This window comes from Pan troglodytes, chromosome 17 (genome assembly GCF_028858775.2).
Source record: "Pan troglodytes isolate AG18354 chromosome 17, NHGRI_mPanTro3-v2.0_pri, whole genome shotgun sequence".
NCBI classification, from domain to species: domain Eukaryota; kingdom Metazoa; phylum Chordata; class Mammalia; order Primates; family Hominidae; genus Pan; species Pan troglodytes.
The window spans coordinates 21,870,829-21,887,688 of NC_072415.2; the positions used below are offsets into that span (position 1 = coordinate 21,870,829).

At 43.9% G+C, this 16,860-nt stretch overlaps 1 pseudogene; it reads right to left on the reverse strand.

Annotated features, from left to right (window-relative positions):
- Positions 1–13,039: 13,039 nt before the first annotated feature.
- On the reverse strand, positions 13,040–13,786 carry LOC468479 (small ribosomal subunit protein eS4-like; annotated as a pseudogene).
- Positions 13,787–16,860: the final 3,074 nt, after the last annotated feature.

Consider the following 16,860-nt stretch of genomic DNA (forward strand, 5'->3'; position numbering starts at 1 on the left):
ATTTTAGCTTTTGTTAGCACTAGAAGTAGACAAAGCAGACTGACATTACTTATGATTCAAACATTAGTTGTGGTCAAAATGACTGTCTTAGTCTATTTGTGCTGCCATAACAAAATATCATAGAGTGGGTAATGTATAAAGAAGAGAAATTTGGCTGGGTGCAGTGGCTCACACCTGTAATCTCAGCACCTTGGGAGGCTGAGGCAGGTGGATTACCTGAGGTCAGGAGTCAAGACCAGCCTGGCTAACATGGTGAAACCCCATCTCTACTAAAAATACAAAAATTAGCCAGGCATGGTGGTGGGTGCCTGTAATCCTAGCTATTCAGGAGGCTGAGGCAGGAGAATCGCTTGAACCCAGGAGGCAGAGGTTGCACTGAGCTGAGATTGCACCACTGCACTCCAGCCTGGGTGATGAGAACAAAACTCTGTCTCAAAAAAAAAAAAAAAAAAAAAAAAAGATAAATTTAGTTCTTACACTTCTGAAGGCTAAGTCCAAAATTAAGGAACCAGCATTTGGTGCCTGGTGAGGGCTGCTGTCTGCCTCCAAGATGGTGCCTTGTTGCTGTGCTCTCACCTGCTGGAAGGTGGAAGGGCAAAAAGGGATTAAGCTAATTCCCTCAGCCCTTTTATAAGGCAATACTCTATTTATGATGGTGGAGCCCTCATGACTTAATCACTTTCCCAAAGGCCCCACCTCTTAACACCATTATAATGGGGATTGCATTTCAATATGAATGTGGGAGGAGACACAAACGTTCAAACAGTAGCAGTCCACCCCTGGGCCCTTTAAATTTGTGTTTTTCTCATATTCAAAATATATTCATTCCACCCCAATAGCCCCCAAAAGTCTTAATCATTCTAGTATCTACTTTAAAATCTAAGTCAAAAGTCTCATCTAAATATCATCTAAATCAGATATGGATAAGACTCAGGGTGAAACTCAAAATATGACTCATTTTGAGAAAAATTTATCTCTAACTGTGAGCTTGTGAAATCAAACAAGTTATATACTTCCAAAATAGAATAATGGGACAGGCATGGTGTAGACATTCCCATTCTTAAAGGGGAGAAAAAGGCAAGAAACAAGGGGTAATAAATCCCAAGTAAGTCCGGAACCCAATGAGGCAAACAACATTATATCTTGAGGCTCGAGAATAATCTCTGACTCCACATTTTAGCTTCCAGACGCACTGGAGTGGGGATTGGGTCCCCATTCCCCCAGGAGACCCCACTACCATGCCTTTGCTGGATGAAGCCCACACTGCAGCTCTCAGGAGTTGGAATTGGTTACTTATGGCTCTTCCTGGCTGGCACTGCCTGCTGGCTGGCATTGCAGGCTCTACAGATTTGGGGCTTTTAGGGGTGGCTGTCTTGCATGGCCTCACTAAGCATTGCCCTATTGGGGGCTCTCTGCAGTGCTCTTGACCCTGTAGCTCTGCTGGGCATGGCCATAGTGGGGACTCTCTGCCACACCCTGCCTTGTGGCAATTCAGAGCTTTGAGACTGAGGTTGTGAGACACCCTTTGAAATCTAGGTGGAGGTAGCCATGCTTCCACTGTTCTTGCATTCTGCATGCCTGGAGAGTTAGCACCACATGTATGCCACCAAAGTTTACATACTGTGCCTTCTGGATTGTTGACTCAAGTTGCATCTTGGCCCCCTGAGCCACAGCTGGAGTGGTCAAGGAGTACTGCACCAGAATTCAGGGAACCGAAGCTTGGGGTGCCCCTGGGCAGTGAGCCCCAAAGTCCCATGGGTGCCCTGGGATCTCCTTTGAAACGTTCTTCCCTCAAGGCCCTAGCACTCTGGGCCTGTGACGAGAGTGGCAGCCTCAAAGATCTCTGAAGTGCCTTTGGAGTCATTCTCCCATTGTCTTGATGAATAGCATCTGGCTTCCTTCTGTCCATACTAATCTCCTTAGCAATATTTTGTTTGGTCACACCCTTGATGTTCTTGCTCAAACACACTTTTTCATTTTTAACAACATGGCTAGGCTGAGAATTTTCCTTATCTTCAACCAGGCTTGAGTGCAGTGGCACAATCTCGGTTCAACTGCAGCCTTGATCTCCCAGTCTTGAGTGATCCTCCCATCTCAGTCTCCCAAGTAGCTGGGACTACATGTATGCACCACCATGCCCAGCTAATTTTTGTTTATTTTTTGTAGAGATGAGGTCTCATTATGTTGCCTAAGCTGGTCTCAAACTCCTGGGCTTGAGTGATCCTTCTGCCTTGGCCTCCCAAAGTGCTGGGATTATAGACATGAGCCACTGCACCCAGCCCTTTGCTCCCCTTTTGATATAAATTCCATCTTTAATTCATTTTTCTCTTTCTGAATTTCATTATAAACAGTCAAGAGAAGCCATGCAGCACCCTGAAACACTTTGCTTAGAGATTTTTTCTATCGAATATCCTAGTTCATCACTCCTAAGTTCTGATTTCCACAAAGTACTAACACGGACACAATTCACAACACGGACACAAGATCTTATTGGAAGCTGGAGGAAAGGCCATCTTTGCTACAAACTAGCAAAGGATTTCCGCCAAGTTCCTTTGCTAGTTTGTAGCAAAGATGGCCTTTCCTCCAGCTTCCAAAAAGATCTTGCTTATTTTCATTTAAGTTCTCATTAGAACGGACTTTACTGTTCACATCTCTACCAGCATTCTGATTGCAACCACTTAGATAATCTCTAAGGAGACCGAGGCTCTCTACAGCATTCCTCTTCTTCTGAGCCCTCACGAGAACTGCCTTTAATGCTCCATTCATGGCCATCTAGGGTGTTTCTAGCATGCAGTTCAAAACTGATCCAGCCTCTACCCATTACCCAGATCCAAAACTGCTTCCACATTTTTAGGTGTTTGTTATAGCACCACCTCATTTTCACACTAAAATCTGCATTCGTTAGGGTTCTCCAGAGACCAGAACCAATAGGATATAGATGTAGATATAAATATATAAAAGGGGATTTATTGGGGGAATTGGCTTATGAGATTATGGAGGCTGAGAAGTCGCACGATAGGCCACATGCAACCTGGAGAACCAAGGAAGCTGGTAGCATGGCCCAATCCAGGTCAGAAGGCCTCAGGACTAAGGAAGCTGATGTGTAATTCTCAGTCCAAATCCAAAGGCCTGAGCAGGAGGGGCGCTGCTGATGCAAGTCCTGGAATCCAAAGGCTGGAGAACCTGGAGTTCTGATGTCCAACGGCAGAAGTGTGTCCTAGCTCCAGAATAGAGAGACTGAGAGAGAGAGAGAGGGAGAGGGAGAGAGAGAGCACAAGAGAGTGCACAAATTTCCTTTTCCTCTGCCTTTTTGTTCTATCTAGGCCCTCAGCCGATTGGATGTTGCCTGGTCATACTGGATGAGAGCAGATCTTCCTTATTCAGTCCACTGATTCAAATGCCAACCTCTTCTGGAAACACCTTCACAGACATACCCAGAAAAAATGCTTTATAAGCTATCTGGGTATTCCTTAACCCACTTAAAAGGTTGACAACTAAAATTAACCATTAAAATGACTTTACCATAGTGTAACATTTGCATTGAAGTGCTGTTTTGCCTTGTAATTTTAGCTTAACTTAATGAAGACACATTGTCAAATCTGCAGCAAAAACTAATTTTCTTGTTTTGAGACAGAGTCTCACTCTGTCACCCTGGCTGGGGTGCAGTTGCACAAACCTGGCTCACTGCAGCCTTGATCTCCCTCGCTCAAGTGATCCTCCTGCCTCAGCCCCACAAACAGCTGGGAATACAGGCAAATGCCACCATGCAACCATGCCTGGCTAATTTTTATGTATCTATATCTATATCTATCTATATCTATTTTTTGTAGAGACAGGGTTTTGCCATGTTGCCCAGGCTGGTCTCTCTAACTCCTGAGCTCAAGCGATCCACCTGCGTCAGCCTCCCAAAGTGCTGGGATTACAGGCATGAGCCACTGCACCTGGCCAACAAAAAGTAATTTCTAAATCCATTCAGTATATAATAATGATAGGGACAGGAGGCAGGGAAATTCTGGGCAGAATTCTGGGCAGAATAATGATAGCGACAGGAGGCAGGGAAATTCTGGGCCCTTGCTAGGGCCCCACCCTCAAGGCGAAGAGCCTAAAACTGTGGCCCAAAACGAGGACTTTCATCCCTGTCTTCCCGCTCTAATGTTGCCTTTTCCAAAACCACCCTTGGGTCACCCCATCCCCTATCCTGTGCCCATAAAAACCTGAGAACTCAGCCAGCAGAGAGGAGAAGCAGCTGGGCGTCAGAGACTACAGTTGGACATCAGAGAGAAGTGGCTTGACTTCAGAGGGACAGCTTGACAGCGTAGCTTCAGAGAGGAGTCTGGCCAGGGATGGCTGGACTCCAGGGGAAATCCGCCTTCCAGTTTTGTCCCCTTTTCAGCTCCCCTTCCCACTGAGAGTCACTTTCATGGGCAATAAAATCCCCCACACTTACCATCTCCAATTCGTTCACACGACCTCTTCCCCCTTGATGCCAGACAAGAACTGGGGTACAAAAAGTTGTCACATTGACCCTCCACTGAGCTGTAAACAGTTAAGCTGTCCTCACATGGCAAAACTGAAAGGGCACTGTAGTACTCCTTCTGGGGCTTCAGGGGTCGCGGGGTAGATGCTCCCACAGGGCCCGCACGGAGTTCTGCTCTGCTCCTGCTGGCACCCAAAGTACTCACCCCGGCTCCTGCAGCCACTCACCTGCACTCCCCCTCCAGTGAGCAGTGGAACACAGCGGGACCCAGTGAGTGGAGTCCACCCTTGCCGGCACCAAAGTGAACAGCTATTTCTAGCACCCATGCATTCTAGTTCCCGCCCACCAAGGGGTCAGGGAAATATCCTGCTTCAATAACAGTAGTTGAAAGTGATTCTTCTCATTCAGAAAACATTCAGTCAGGCTGGTCGTGGTGGCTCACACCTGTAATCCCAGCACTTTGGGAGGCCAAGGTGGGCAGATCATGAGGTCAGGAGTTCGAGACCAGCCTGGCCAACATGGCAAAACCCCGTCCCTACTAAAAATACAAAAATTAGCCAGGCTTGGTGGCAGGCACCTGTAATCCCAGCTACTTGGGAGGCTGAGGCAGGAAAATCGCTTGAACCCGGGTGGTGGAGGTTGTCAAGTCATCCAGCTGCTGTGTAGTAGGGAAAGTTACAGATTGCAATGACTCTAGATCATTTTAGGAGTATTGCCATCTTATTAATAAGTCTTCTGGTTGGCTGTGGTGGCTTGTGCCTGCAGTCCTAGCACTTTGGGAGGCCTAGGCAAGAGAATCGCTTGATGTCAGAAGTTTAAGACGAGACTGAACAATACAGTGAGAGAATCCATCTCTACAAAAAGTAAAAAATTAGCAGGGTGTGGTGTTGCATGCCTGTGGTTATAGCTAGTTGGGAGGTGGGAGGATCACTTGAGCCTGAAAGTTGGTGGTTGCAGTGAGCTATGACAGCCTGGGTGATAGAGCGAGGCTTTGTTTCCAAAAAAAGAGAAAAGAAATATTTTCCAATCCATTAATATGGGATATCTTTACAAGTGCTTAGGCCTTCATTAATTTCTTTAATCAATGTTTTGTAGTTTTCAGAGTACAAATCTTACATCTCTATGGTAAATTGATATCTGAATATTTTATTCTTCTTGATGTTATTGTAAATGGAATTGTTTTCTTAATTGCCTTTCATGTTGTTCATTGCTAGCATATGCAAATATAACATTTTTGTATGTTGATCTCATATCCTGCCATTTTGCTGAATTTATTACTTATAATACTGTTTTAAAATAATTTTTAGGATTTTCAATATATAAAATCATTTCATCTGCAAATAGAGATCATTTACTTCTTCCTTTCCAATCTGGATGCTTTTTCTTTCTTTGTCTCACCTAATTGCAGTGGCTATAATTTCCAGACTATAATTCAATAGTGTTGAATGGAAGTGGCAAAAGTGGGCATCTTTTCTTGTTCCTAATCTTAGGAGAAAACTTTCAGTTTTTCACCATTATTATTCATTTTTGAGTGAAATGTTCCTAAGTTCTGTGAACTTTTCTAGGAAATTACTGAACCTTGGAGGAGGTCATGGGAACTCCTGATTTGTAGCTAGCAGTCAGAAATACAGATGCGGTGTGGGACTTGCAACTGGTGTCTGATGTGGGGAAAGTCTTGTGGGACTGAGCCCTTTAACTTGTGAGATCTGATGCTAACTCCAGGTATATAGTATCAGAATTTGATTGAATTGTAGGACACCCAGTGGGTGTCTGCAGATAATCGAAGAACTGCTTGGTGTAGAAAAACCATACACATACTTATCCACATTTGGTATGAGGAGAAAAATAGTTTTTTCTTACAAGTCCATACCCACTCTCACTTTGTCTCCTATTGCAACTCTCTCTTGCTGTCCTGAAGATGGGAGGCAAATAATAGGTCCATTGCTCCACAGGTTCCCCCTTTTTCAAAGTAGTTCACTGTACTTAGAGCACTTGGAACTTCTGCAGTTGAATGATTAATGGACAAGTGTCTTAAACTCTAGTGTCTTTAGCCTGGTATTATGATTTTCATTTATGCAAGACAAATTCATCCTCCAATCATATGAAGAATGCCCCATATGAAGAAAAAATTTCATTAAAATCTTAAACCACTTCATTGAAAATTAATATGTTATCAATAAACAGAGGGTCCTAATTTTTATAGAATGGGAAATGGCCATGGTCTAGTACAGTTACCCTTTAGCAGAGGTCTAGGTATTCAAGGAACAGTTCTTGATCTCTGAAGAATTAGAAAAAAAATGTACAAATTTCACAGAAATTCTCAAGTTTGCCTTATAAGATTGACTTTATAAAAGCAGTAATCCAGTGCTGGTCAGAAGGTCACCATTTCTCTCTTCAGAGCCTCAGTTTTGTGTGTGTGTGTGTGTGTGTGTGTATTTTTTGTAGAGATGGGATCACACTATGTTGCCCAGGCTGATCCTGAATTCCTGGACTCAAGCCATCTTTCAGTCTTGGCCTCCCAAAGTTTTGGGATTATAGGCATGAGCCACCATGCCCTAGAGCCTCAGTTTTAACTCACACATCTAAAGCTGGAAATGTATAGGCCGTGCCAGAAGTTAATATGGAAATATGCTTAAAATATGGACCCTATCAAGAGAGAAAAGCATTCAAGGAGAAGAGAGTAGTGCAGCCAAGTACTCTGTGTGGACCATGATCAGGAGATCTGGGAATTGAAATATTACTGATCTTTGCAAGCATAAGGGGCACTGGTGGAAGCATGAGGAATATTATGGAGGGATAAATGTGAGGGAGGATGTAGATTAAAGTGTTTGAAAAATCTGGATTAAATATTAAGAGAGGTGGGGTACAGATGGACAGGGCACAGGATTTTTTTTTTTTTGAGACAGAGTCTCGCTCTGTCACCCAGGTTGGAGTGCAGTGGCATGATCTTGGCTTACTGCAACCTCAGCCTCCTGGGTTCAAGCGATTCTCCCTGCCTCAGCCTCCCAAGTAGTTGGGATTACAGGCATCTGCCACCTAATGCCTGGCTAATTTTTGTATTTTTAGTACAGTTGGGGTTTCGCCATATTGCTCAGGCTGGTCTCAAACTCCTGACCTCAGGTGATCCGCCCGCCTTGGCCTCTCAAAGTGCTGGGATTACAGGGGTGAGCCACCATGCCTGGCCCAGGGCACAGGATTAAGGGATATTTCTGGGACAAGGGAACTTGTTTACAAGCTGAATAGATAAATTAGTGGTCAAGGAGAGTTGACAATCTGAGAGCAAGGGAACAGTTGTTGGAAAAACATCTTGGAGGGGTTGGAAAAATAGACTAGTGCCTGAGTTTAGGAAATTGCCTTTATTGAGGAAGGACACTTCATCCTCCAAGACTCAGGGGAAGTTCAGGTGGAAATAGATATGCTGTGAATATATGACAAGAAAGCTGTGAAATAATTGTATCTTTTTGGGGGAGGGCTCGTCTACTTCTTTTTCTTTTATTCTTTTCTTCCTCTATTCTAGTTTTTACTTTGTCTACTGTTTCATTTAATTTTTCTTGCACAGTGTACTGGTAACTGAAGATAACCACAGAAAGATTTTTTTCCTCCTGCTTGTAAGTCTAATAATTTTAGAATGTCTATGACTTGTCATTTTCTCTATTTTCCCAAGAGAAGCTTTCATAAAAGGGAAAGAGGGAGTAGATCTATTTCACTGGCATCTCGCTTTTCTCTTTGAGGGCGGAGGGATGATGTTGTGTGCTGGCAGTAAGCGTAGGGACTAGGGACTTGATGACTGGGGAAGATTTGGAATAAGTGGTGAGGAGGATGGGAAAGGAAATTGGCCAAAGCCAGGTAAAAGGGCTGAGAAATAGCCATAGAGGGTTGGGGTCTAACTTGGAGTTTCACAAATCTGCCCAGTTGTGCAGCTTTCTTTAGCCAGTTGGATATAGAAGTCTATGTTGTTGCATTCCAGTGGCCTAATGAGTAACATGCTTAAAGTCAAAAAAATAAGGCAAAGGAAGGCCAAAATACTAACTTCATTATGGATAAAACTGATAATTGAAGATGTGGCTTATATAATCAAGTGGACTTCCAAATACTGATCCCTAGAATTAGACTCACCCATCAGCCATAGGCATTGCTGGGGCACCTCAGGGCCCCCACTCCCCACTCCCCCTCTGTAACAGGGAGGGTGTGGGGAGCAGGGGCCACATGGATCCAAGAGAAAGATGCCCCATGGTCATGAGAGTCTTCTCCCCAGGACCATAAAGATAGAAAGGAATCATCAGTGTGCAGTCACTGATCCTTTGTTCACAATACCTAAAGAAATGCCTCCTCTCCTGTTTTAGAAGTACCTGGCATTAAGTGCTCCATTCTATTAAAAGACACAGAAAATTAAAGTGCACCCTTTTAAACCAATACACATGCCCCATGAAGGATGTCTTTGAAATGTGGATGACAAATGGTTCCAGGCACCTGTTTGTTTGACCAAGGCTTAGCTGATCACAGATGCCTCTTCGGGCTCCAGGGTGATTCACCACCTAATTCTGCCATAAAACTACCCTTATAAGCTTTCCAGAGTTGGAGGCTACCCAGCAATGAATCAATGGGCTGAGATGCCTTATTGTCATCAGAAGTGTTCAAGCACTGGATGAACAACCCACTGTTTTAGATGTTACAAAGGAGATTCCTATGAGCACAAGAGCTTTAGAACCATAACCACCAAGGAATTTTAAAATTCCAACACCCTATGGTTTGAAGGAACTGTAGTTTTTCTGAATTGAAGCATAAAGCTCATATCATAATCTCTCATCGTGATGTACGCTGCTAATGCTTTCATGAACAGTCCATGGAGCAAAATGATAAAGTCTGTTCATGAATTTACTGGTTAATCTAGCATATGCAATCTAGTTAGTGTGAGCAGTCAGATGGAGAAAAATGATTATGATGAAAAGACCCCAGGGAAAGGATTTTTCTGCTTGAATAGATCAATGTCAAAATTAAATTACTTCCACTGGGAAAAGCATATCAAATTCAAGATGGAAGGAACTGCACACTAAGAAATGGTGACTAGCCCCAGCATAATGTTTCTTCAATTTTTTAAAAACCACAATCCAAAATACACTTAATATCATGATGCAGCACGCGTGTGCATGCACACACACACACTTCCAACTATAACAAAAGTTTCACAAAACAACACTTACCCTTATTATGGGCAATGCATTCTGACATCTTCTATTATATTTGGGTTTTTAATAATTAATTCTGTTATTGAAGCATAGCAAATAGGCAGAAAAGTACATGATTATAAGTGTAGATCTTGATAAATTTTCACACAATAAACACATCTATGCAACCTATATTTTGTTCTACTTCTTTTTATTTTTTATTGTAAAATATTTATGTCATAAAAAGAACCATGTTAATTTTGAAGTGTATGGTTCTGTGCATTAATTACACTCATACTGCTGTGCAGCCATCACCACCATCCATCTCCAGCACATTTTTTATCTTCCTAATCCAAAACTCCATACCTATTAAACAGTAATTCCCTATCTCCCCTCCTTTGCCTCTGGTAACCTCCATTCTACTTCTGCATCTGAGCTTAACTACTCTAGGCACCTCATATAAGAGGAATCATATTTGTCCTTTAGTGACTGGCTTCTTTCATTTGGCATAATGTCCTCAAGGTTCTCCATGTTATAGCATGTGTCCAAATTTCTTTCCTTTTTAAGGCTGAGTAATATTCCACTGGATGCACACATAATCTAGATAGATAGATAGATAATAACATTTTGTTTATCCTTTCATTCATCGGTGGACATTGCATTGCTTCCACTTTCTGGCTATTGTGAATAATGTTGCTATGAACATGAGTGTACAAATATGATTTTTAAAAATACTAGTTGCAACACATTAAATTGATTTTCTTGATGTTGAAAACTCTGGTGTACTAGTTCAAAAATGGAAATCAAACATATTTTTTCCTTTGAGCCTGATTAAGCTAAACAGGCCACTTTCAGACTCTTCATTTTCCTGATTTTTTGAACTGAGAAGAGCCTTCATGTGTGTCAGAAGGGATGCTGTAGGAGTGGATTTCCTTCCCTTTTGGAAGCTGCCCAGCCGTGAAACGCGATGCCTCACAGTGGGTGGGAGCGGGGGTGGGGACCCCTTCACCTAGCCACCCTCTGACACACACTCAGCCTTCCGTTGTCCCTTTGTGAAAGTGAGATAGTTTGGTGAGTCAGCCAGGTTTTGGGCGTGCTCAGGGTTGAGGTATGGATCCACAGTTCCTACGCTCCCTGCTAAACAAGACGAGCTGAATTGGACTTGCTCAGAAAATTTCTGACAGTCCACAGGCTACTCTGAAAGTTATTTACCTGCTGTGACTAACATCTTGTATATCTTTTCAAACAAGTTTTGTGAAGAGAAACTACTTCCCTGAGGCATGGGTTTTCTATTGCTGCATAATAAAGCACCTCAAAATTTTCAACAACAGCAGGCCTCTGGGTTGATGACTGGGCTGGGCTTGGCTCGGGGTTCCTGCTGTCTGGCCTGGGGTCACTTCCATGTCATCCACAGGCTCCAGTGGGGCTGGATGGTCCGTGACGGCCTTCCCACCTGTGCTGGCTGCTGGCTCTCTGACTCTCTGGCTCTCTCATCCTGGTGGAGGCACCCAGGCTTCTCATGGAGGACTCAGGGTTCAGAAGGAGACAGAGGGAGCCGCAAGGCCTTTTCTCGAGGCTCCAGCATGGAAGTCCTATAATATCACTTTCTCCATATTCTTTTTTTTTTTTTTTTTTTTTTTTTTTGAGACGGAGTCTCGCTCTGTCGCCCAGGCTGGAGTGCAGTGGCGTGATCTCGGCTCACTGCAAGCTCCGCCTCCCGGGTTCACGCCATTCTCCTGCCTCAGCCTCCCGAGTAGCTGGGACTACAGGCACCCGCCACCACGCCCGGCTAATTACTTTCTCCATATTCTATCAGCCAAAGCCAGTCACAAGCCAGCCCAGATTCCAGGAGTCAGGAAGTCAACTTGACCTTTGATTAATGGGTACAAATATATACGAGAGAGAAGATATAAGACCTGATGTTTGATAGATCAGTAAGGTGACTATAGTTAACATTAATTGATTATATATTTCCAAATAGCTAGAAGAGAATAATTTGAATGTTCTTAGCATCAATAAAAGAAAATTATTTAGAGTGATGGATATTGGCCGGGTGCAGTGGCTCACATCCATAATCCCAGCACTCTGGGAGGCCAAGGCAGGTGGATTGCTTGAGCCTAGGAGTTTGAGACCAGCCTGGGCAACATGGTGAAACCCTTTCTCTACAAGAAATACAAAAAATTAGCCAGGTGTGGTGGTGCAAGCCTGTAGTCCCAGCTACTGGGGAGGCTGAAGTGGGAGGGTCGCTTGAGCCTGAGAGGTCCAGGCTGCAATGAGCCTAAGCATGCCACCACACTCCAGCCTGGGTGACAGAGAGAGACCCTGTTTCAAAAAAAAAAAAAAGTGATGGATATCCCAATTACCTGATTTGATTATATGAATGTATCAAATTATCACATGTACTCTGAAAATATGTACATCTAACATGTGTCAATAAAAATAAATGTGTAAATAAATAAACTTGACCTCTTGATGATAGGAGCGACAAAGTCACAGTGAACCGGAGCACACACAGAGACGGGACTGTAGCCACCTTTGCCAGAGTCTACCACTCTCCACCACAATCTACCAACAATCTATAACATCCTATTATTGCTTCTTTTTTCTTTCCTGCAAATAAGCTCATGCAAATCTTGTTTCTAAAGAGTAGGGTTTTGACCCAACATCCTTACTTCTGATAATTTACTTACAGATCTACCTGCACAACGCAAAATGATATATGTACAAGATTACCCACTGTAGCACACTTCATAATTAAAAACAACCCAAGTATCCATTAATAGAGGACTGCCTAAATAAACTGTGGTACACCAACAGGAGAGGACATTGTACAACTATAAAAGAAAAAAAGAGGCCCTTGCGTATTCACACAAAAACCCTAGGATATATTGTTCACTGACAAAAATCAAAGTGCTGAGCAATATCCCAAAAGTCTTACTGCAGTTCGAAACTTTTATAATGTTAGAAGTACAAGTACTATAAACACAGAAGAAACATGATTTGAAAACTTAATTGTATACATTTCTTTCTTTTTTAGATTAATCATGCCATATGATTATTATTTTAATTAATTTTTGAGACGGAGTCTCACTCTGACACCCAGGGTGGAGTGCAGTGGTGCAATCTTGGCTCACTGCAACCTCCGCCTGCCGGGTTCAAGTGATTCTTCTGCCTCAGCCTCCCGAGTAGCTGGGATTACAGGCACGAGCCACCACGCCTGGCTAATTTTTGTATTTTTAGTAGAGAAGGAGTTTTGCCATGTTGGCCAGGCTGGTCTCAAACTCCTGACCTCAGGTGATCCACCCCCCCTTGGCCTCCTGAAGTGTTGGGATTACAGGCTTGAGCCACCGCGCCCGGCCCATATTATTTTTACTTACTTACAAAGATCTAACATGTCACCCAGAGACCATTTCATCTACTGGTCTGTTTGGCCACTAGTCTCTTGTCTGTCTCTTCAGCAATGGTGAGGCGCATTCCCTTTCCTTGGGGAAGAGAAATCCAGGGTTTGCTGATGTTGCTGTTGGCATCTTTCCCATGAACCACATCAAAAGAACCAGGGTGCCTCTCTCTGTTGGTGATCACACCAATTCTTCCCAGGTTAGCACCTCCAGTCACCATACACAGGTTCCCAGTGTTGAACTTGATGAAACCAGTAGTCTTGCCATTCTCCAAATCAACCTGAATGGTGTCATTCACCTTGATGAGGGGATCAGGGTAGCAGATGGTATGAGCATCATGAGTCAGCAGATGAGGGATTCCTTTTGTGTCCACAAATATTTTTCTCACTTTGCACAACCTGTACTTGGCCTCCTCAGGTGCAATACGATGTACAGCAAAGGGAGCCTTGGTGTTATAGATCAGATGGAAATTCTCTCCCGTCTTGTCAGTGCTCATGACGTCCATGAATCCAGCAGGGTAGGTTACATTAGTTCAGACCTTGCCATTGATCTTAATGAAACTGTGCATGCAAATCTTCTTTACTTCATCTCATGTCCGACATTCTTAAGTCTGTTCTTTAGGAAAAGATGAGGGAGAGACACTCTCTTAGCTTGTGGGGATGGGTGGATCGATGAGGAGCAAACACACGGGTCAATTTATCCAGCATCAAATGCTATGGAGCTGCTGCCCATTTCAGATGCTTCTTGGGACCACAACCATGACAGCACTAGGCATGGAAAGAGCTTTTTATTTTATTTTATTTTTTTTGAGACAGGGTCTCACTCTGTTTCCCAGGCTGGAGTGCAGTAGTGCCACCACAGCTCACTGCAGCCTCAACCTCCTGGGCTGAGGCGACCCTCCTACCTCAGTCTCTGAAGTAGCTGGGACCACAGGCATGTACTACCACACCTGGCTAATTTTCTTTTTTTTTGGGTAGAGACAGGTTTTTGTCATGTTGCTAGGCTGGTCTCAAACTCCTGAGCTCAAACAATCCACCTACCTCAGTCCCCCAAAGCGCTGGGATTACAGGCATGAGCCAACATGCTCAGCCTTGTATACATTTCTTATTCACTTATTTAGTCTTGTGAACTTGGAATAATAAATTTTAAACTTAATGTTTTTGTTTCACTATTGTTTTCTATCTTCGATCAGAGATACTGAAACAAAAAATAAAATGTACTATTTAAAATTCACAAAACTAAATAAGTGTAAAAGAGATTTATATAATACAACTTCCAAGTGATGTTGTTTGTAGCATTTATAATTCTGAAATTATTAATGCCTAAAGTTCCGCCAAGGCTTTTGGGTTACCCTATACAGGGTATGCTAACTTTCATTTAAGAAAAAAGTGGATTCCATATCTTTGCTATTGTGAACAGTGGAAATATGGTACATACACACCGTGGAGTACTATGCAGCCATAAAAAGAAAGAGATCGTGTCTTTTGTGGGAACATGGATGGAGCTGGAAGCCATTATCTTTAGCAAACTAATGCGGAAACAGAAAACCAAATACTATGTATTCTCATGTATAAGTGGGAGCTAAATAATGAGAACACGTGGACACAAAGAGGGGAACAACACACACTGGGGCCTACTTGAAGGCAGAGGGTGGAAGGAGGGAAAGGATAAGAAAAAATAACTACTGGGTATTAGGCTTAGTACCTGGGTGATGAAATAATCTGTACAACAAACCCCCATATCATGAGTTTACCTATATAACAAACCTGCACATGCATCCCTGAACCTAAAATAACAGTTTTAAAAAAAGAAAAAGGTGGAAATAGTTGTGTTCATTTCCTGTGGTTTCTGTAACAAACTACTATTAATTTAGTGGTTTAAAATAGCACACATTTATTCACTGCTAGTTCTGGAGGTCAGAAGTCTAAGGAACGCTGCCTTCCTGGAGGCTCTAGGAAACAATCCATTTCCTTGCCTTGTTAGCTTCTAGAAGCTGCCTGCATTCCTTGGTTCATGGCCCCTTCCTCCATCTTCAAAACCAACAGTATAGCATCTTCCAAGCTCTCTTTTTTTCGGACTCTGACCCTTCTGCCTCCCCCTTAGAAGGTCACCTGTGGTTACATTGGGCCCACTGGGGTCATCCAGAATAATCTCCAATCTCAAGATCCTCAGTTCAATCACATCTGCAAAGTCCTTATTCCACATAAAGTAACAAATTAATAGGTTCTGGGGATTAGCACATGGACATTTTTGGGAGGCCATTATTCTGACAACCACAGAAGTATATTAATTTTTGTTTATATTTGCATAACGATACACTGGAAGGATGTATTAAAAAGCAGTAAAAGTGGTTGCTTATGGGGGCAGAGAGGAATGAGAACAGCATGGAAGTGAGAATTCTTAATGTATATCATTTTATGAGGATTTGATATCTGAATATATGAGTGAATTATCTATTCAAAAATAAAATGAATAATAAGTAGGGCCTGTTTAGTTTCAGGTATCTCTAGCTAGGGACACTTAGATTTTTATAAATTCAGATGTCATGGACATAACACTAAAATGGCTGAATTGATCCTATAGATTTGGAACCACATGAGTTTACTTACATGCAATGAGCTATACATTCTACACACAGCAAGTTCTGGAATCTGTCTTCAGTTCCTTCTCACAAAGGAAATGTGAAGTCAGTGTGACTAACCAGTGGCTCCGATTCACCCTGGGACATCTTAGTATGGTTCAGGCTGCCCAGCTCTTCCTGTGGGCACGGTGTTCCCTGCCTTCAGGATTTTAGGATAAGCTGCAGCCAGGTCGTGGTCTTTGCTGTGCACTCACCTACGCTGGGGTGATTTGCATTTTCAGCCTCTCCCTGTCAAATGAACTGCACTGGGCCAGGTTTCAGGAACTCTGCGCCCACCCCACTGAGATGGGGGAGGGAGGATAGGTCCTCGTGTCCTTAAAGCACTTTAGTCCCTGAGGCTGCTGCTTGGTGTTTGTGTGTGAGCCAGCTCTGACTCACCAAATCGAGAAGAAAAAACTTCCACCGAGGACAATTTGCCAAGGAAATGTGCTCAGGCCCACGCGGCAGTGAGTCCAGCAGTTGGGACGGAACCTGAGAGGAGGCAGTTGGGGAAATAAACAGAGCGCCAACTCAACAGTCAGCGCCCCTGTGCTCGCAACCTGCGATGGGAGAGATTTCTCTGCCTTCGTGGCCGCTTCCTTAACAGATTCATGATTGGCAGGTGGCCTGCGAGCTCTCACATGCGTGCGGTGGGCGCCCTAGGGACTGCCCCTCCTTTGGCAGGAGCCTGGTTTGTGTTTATTTTTGGTTGTGCCAGAGGGAAACTGCACTTTGAGGAAGAAAAACAATTGCTGGTTGTTTAGGAGGAGCAGTCTAATCCGAGACGGCCTTGTCTTCTGCAGAAAACAAGCGGGGCGCAAATCAACCCAGGCGCAGCCAAGGGGCCGCCGTCGCGCTGAGTCACAGCCCGCTCAGCGCTCAGCGTGACTCAGGGCTGGCCGCCTCCCTGAGGCATCTGTGAGTGATCCCAGCCGCAGGAGGCGGCATCTCTTTCGTCTACGGCTCCTCCAGACTCATTTCCTTCCTCTGGAGGTTCAGGTGTCCCTGTGGGGCGTGGTTGGGGGTACGAGGCACCTCTGCGTGCAGTTCCCAGAGAGCGCCCACCCGGCAGGGCCCTGGGCCTCACGGCCTGGCTGAGGGGCTAGGCCTGCCCGGCCCCGCCTCCGCCACAGGCTGTGCCCTCAGACCTTGCCAGCATCTTTCCAACACACCCATTAGTCTCAAGGTCAAGTCTGGTGA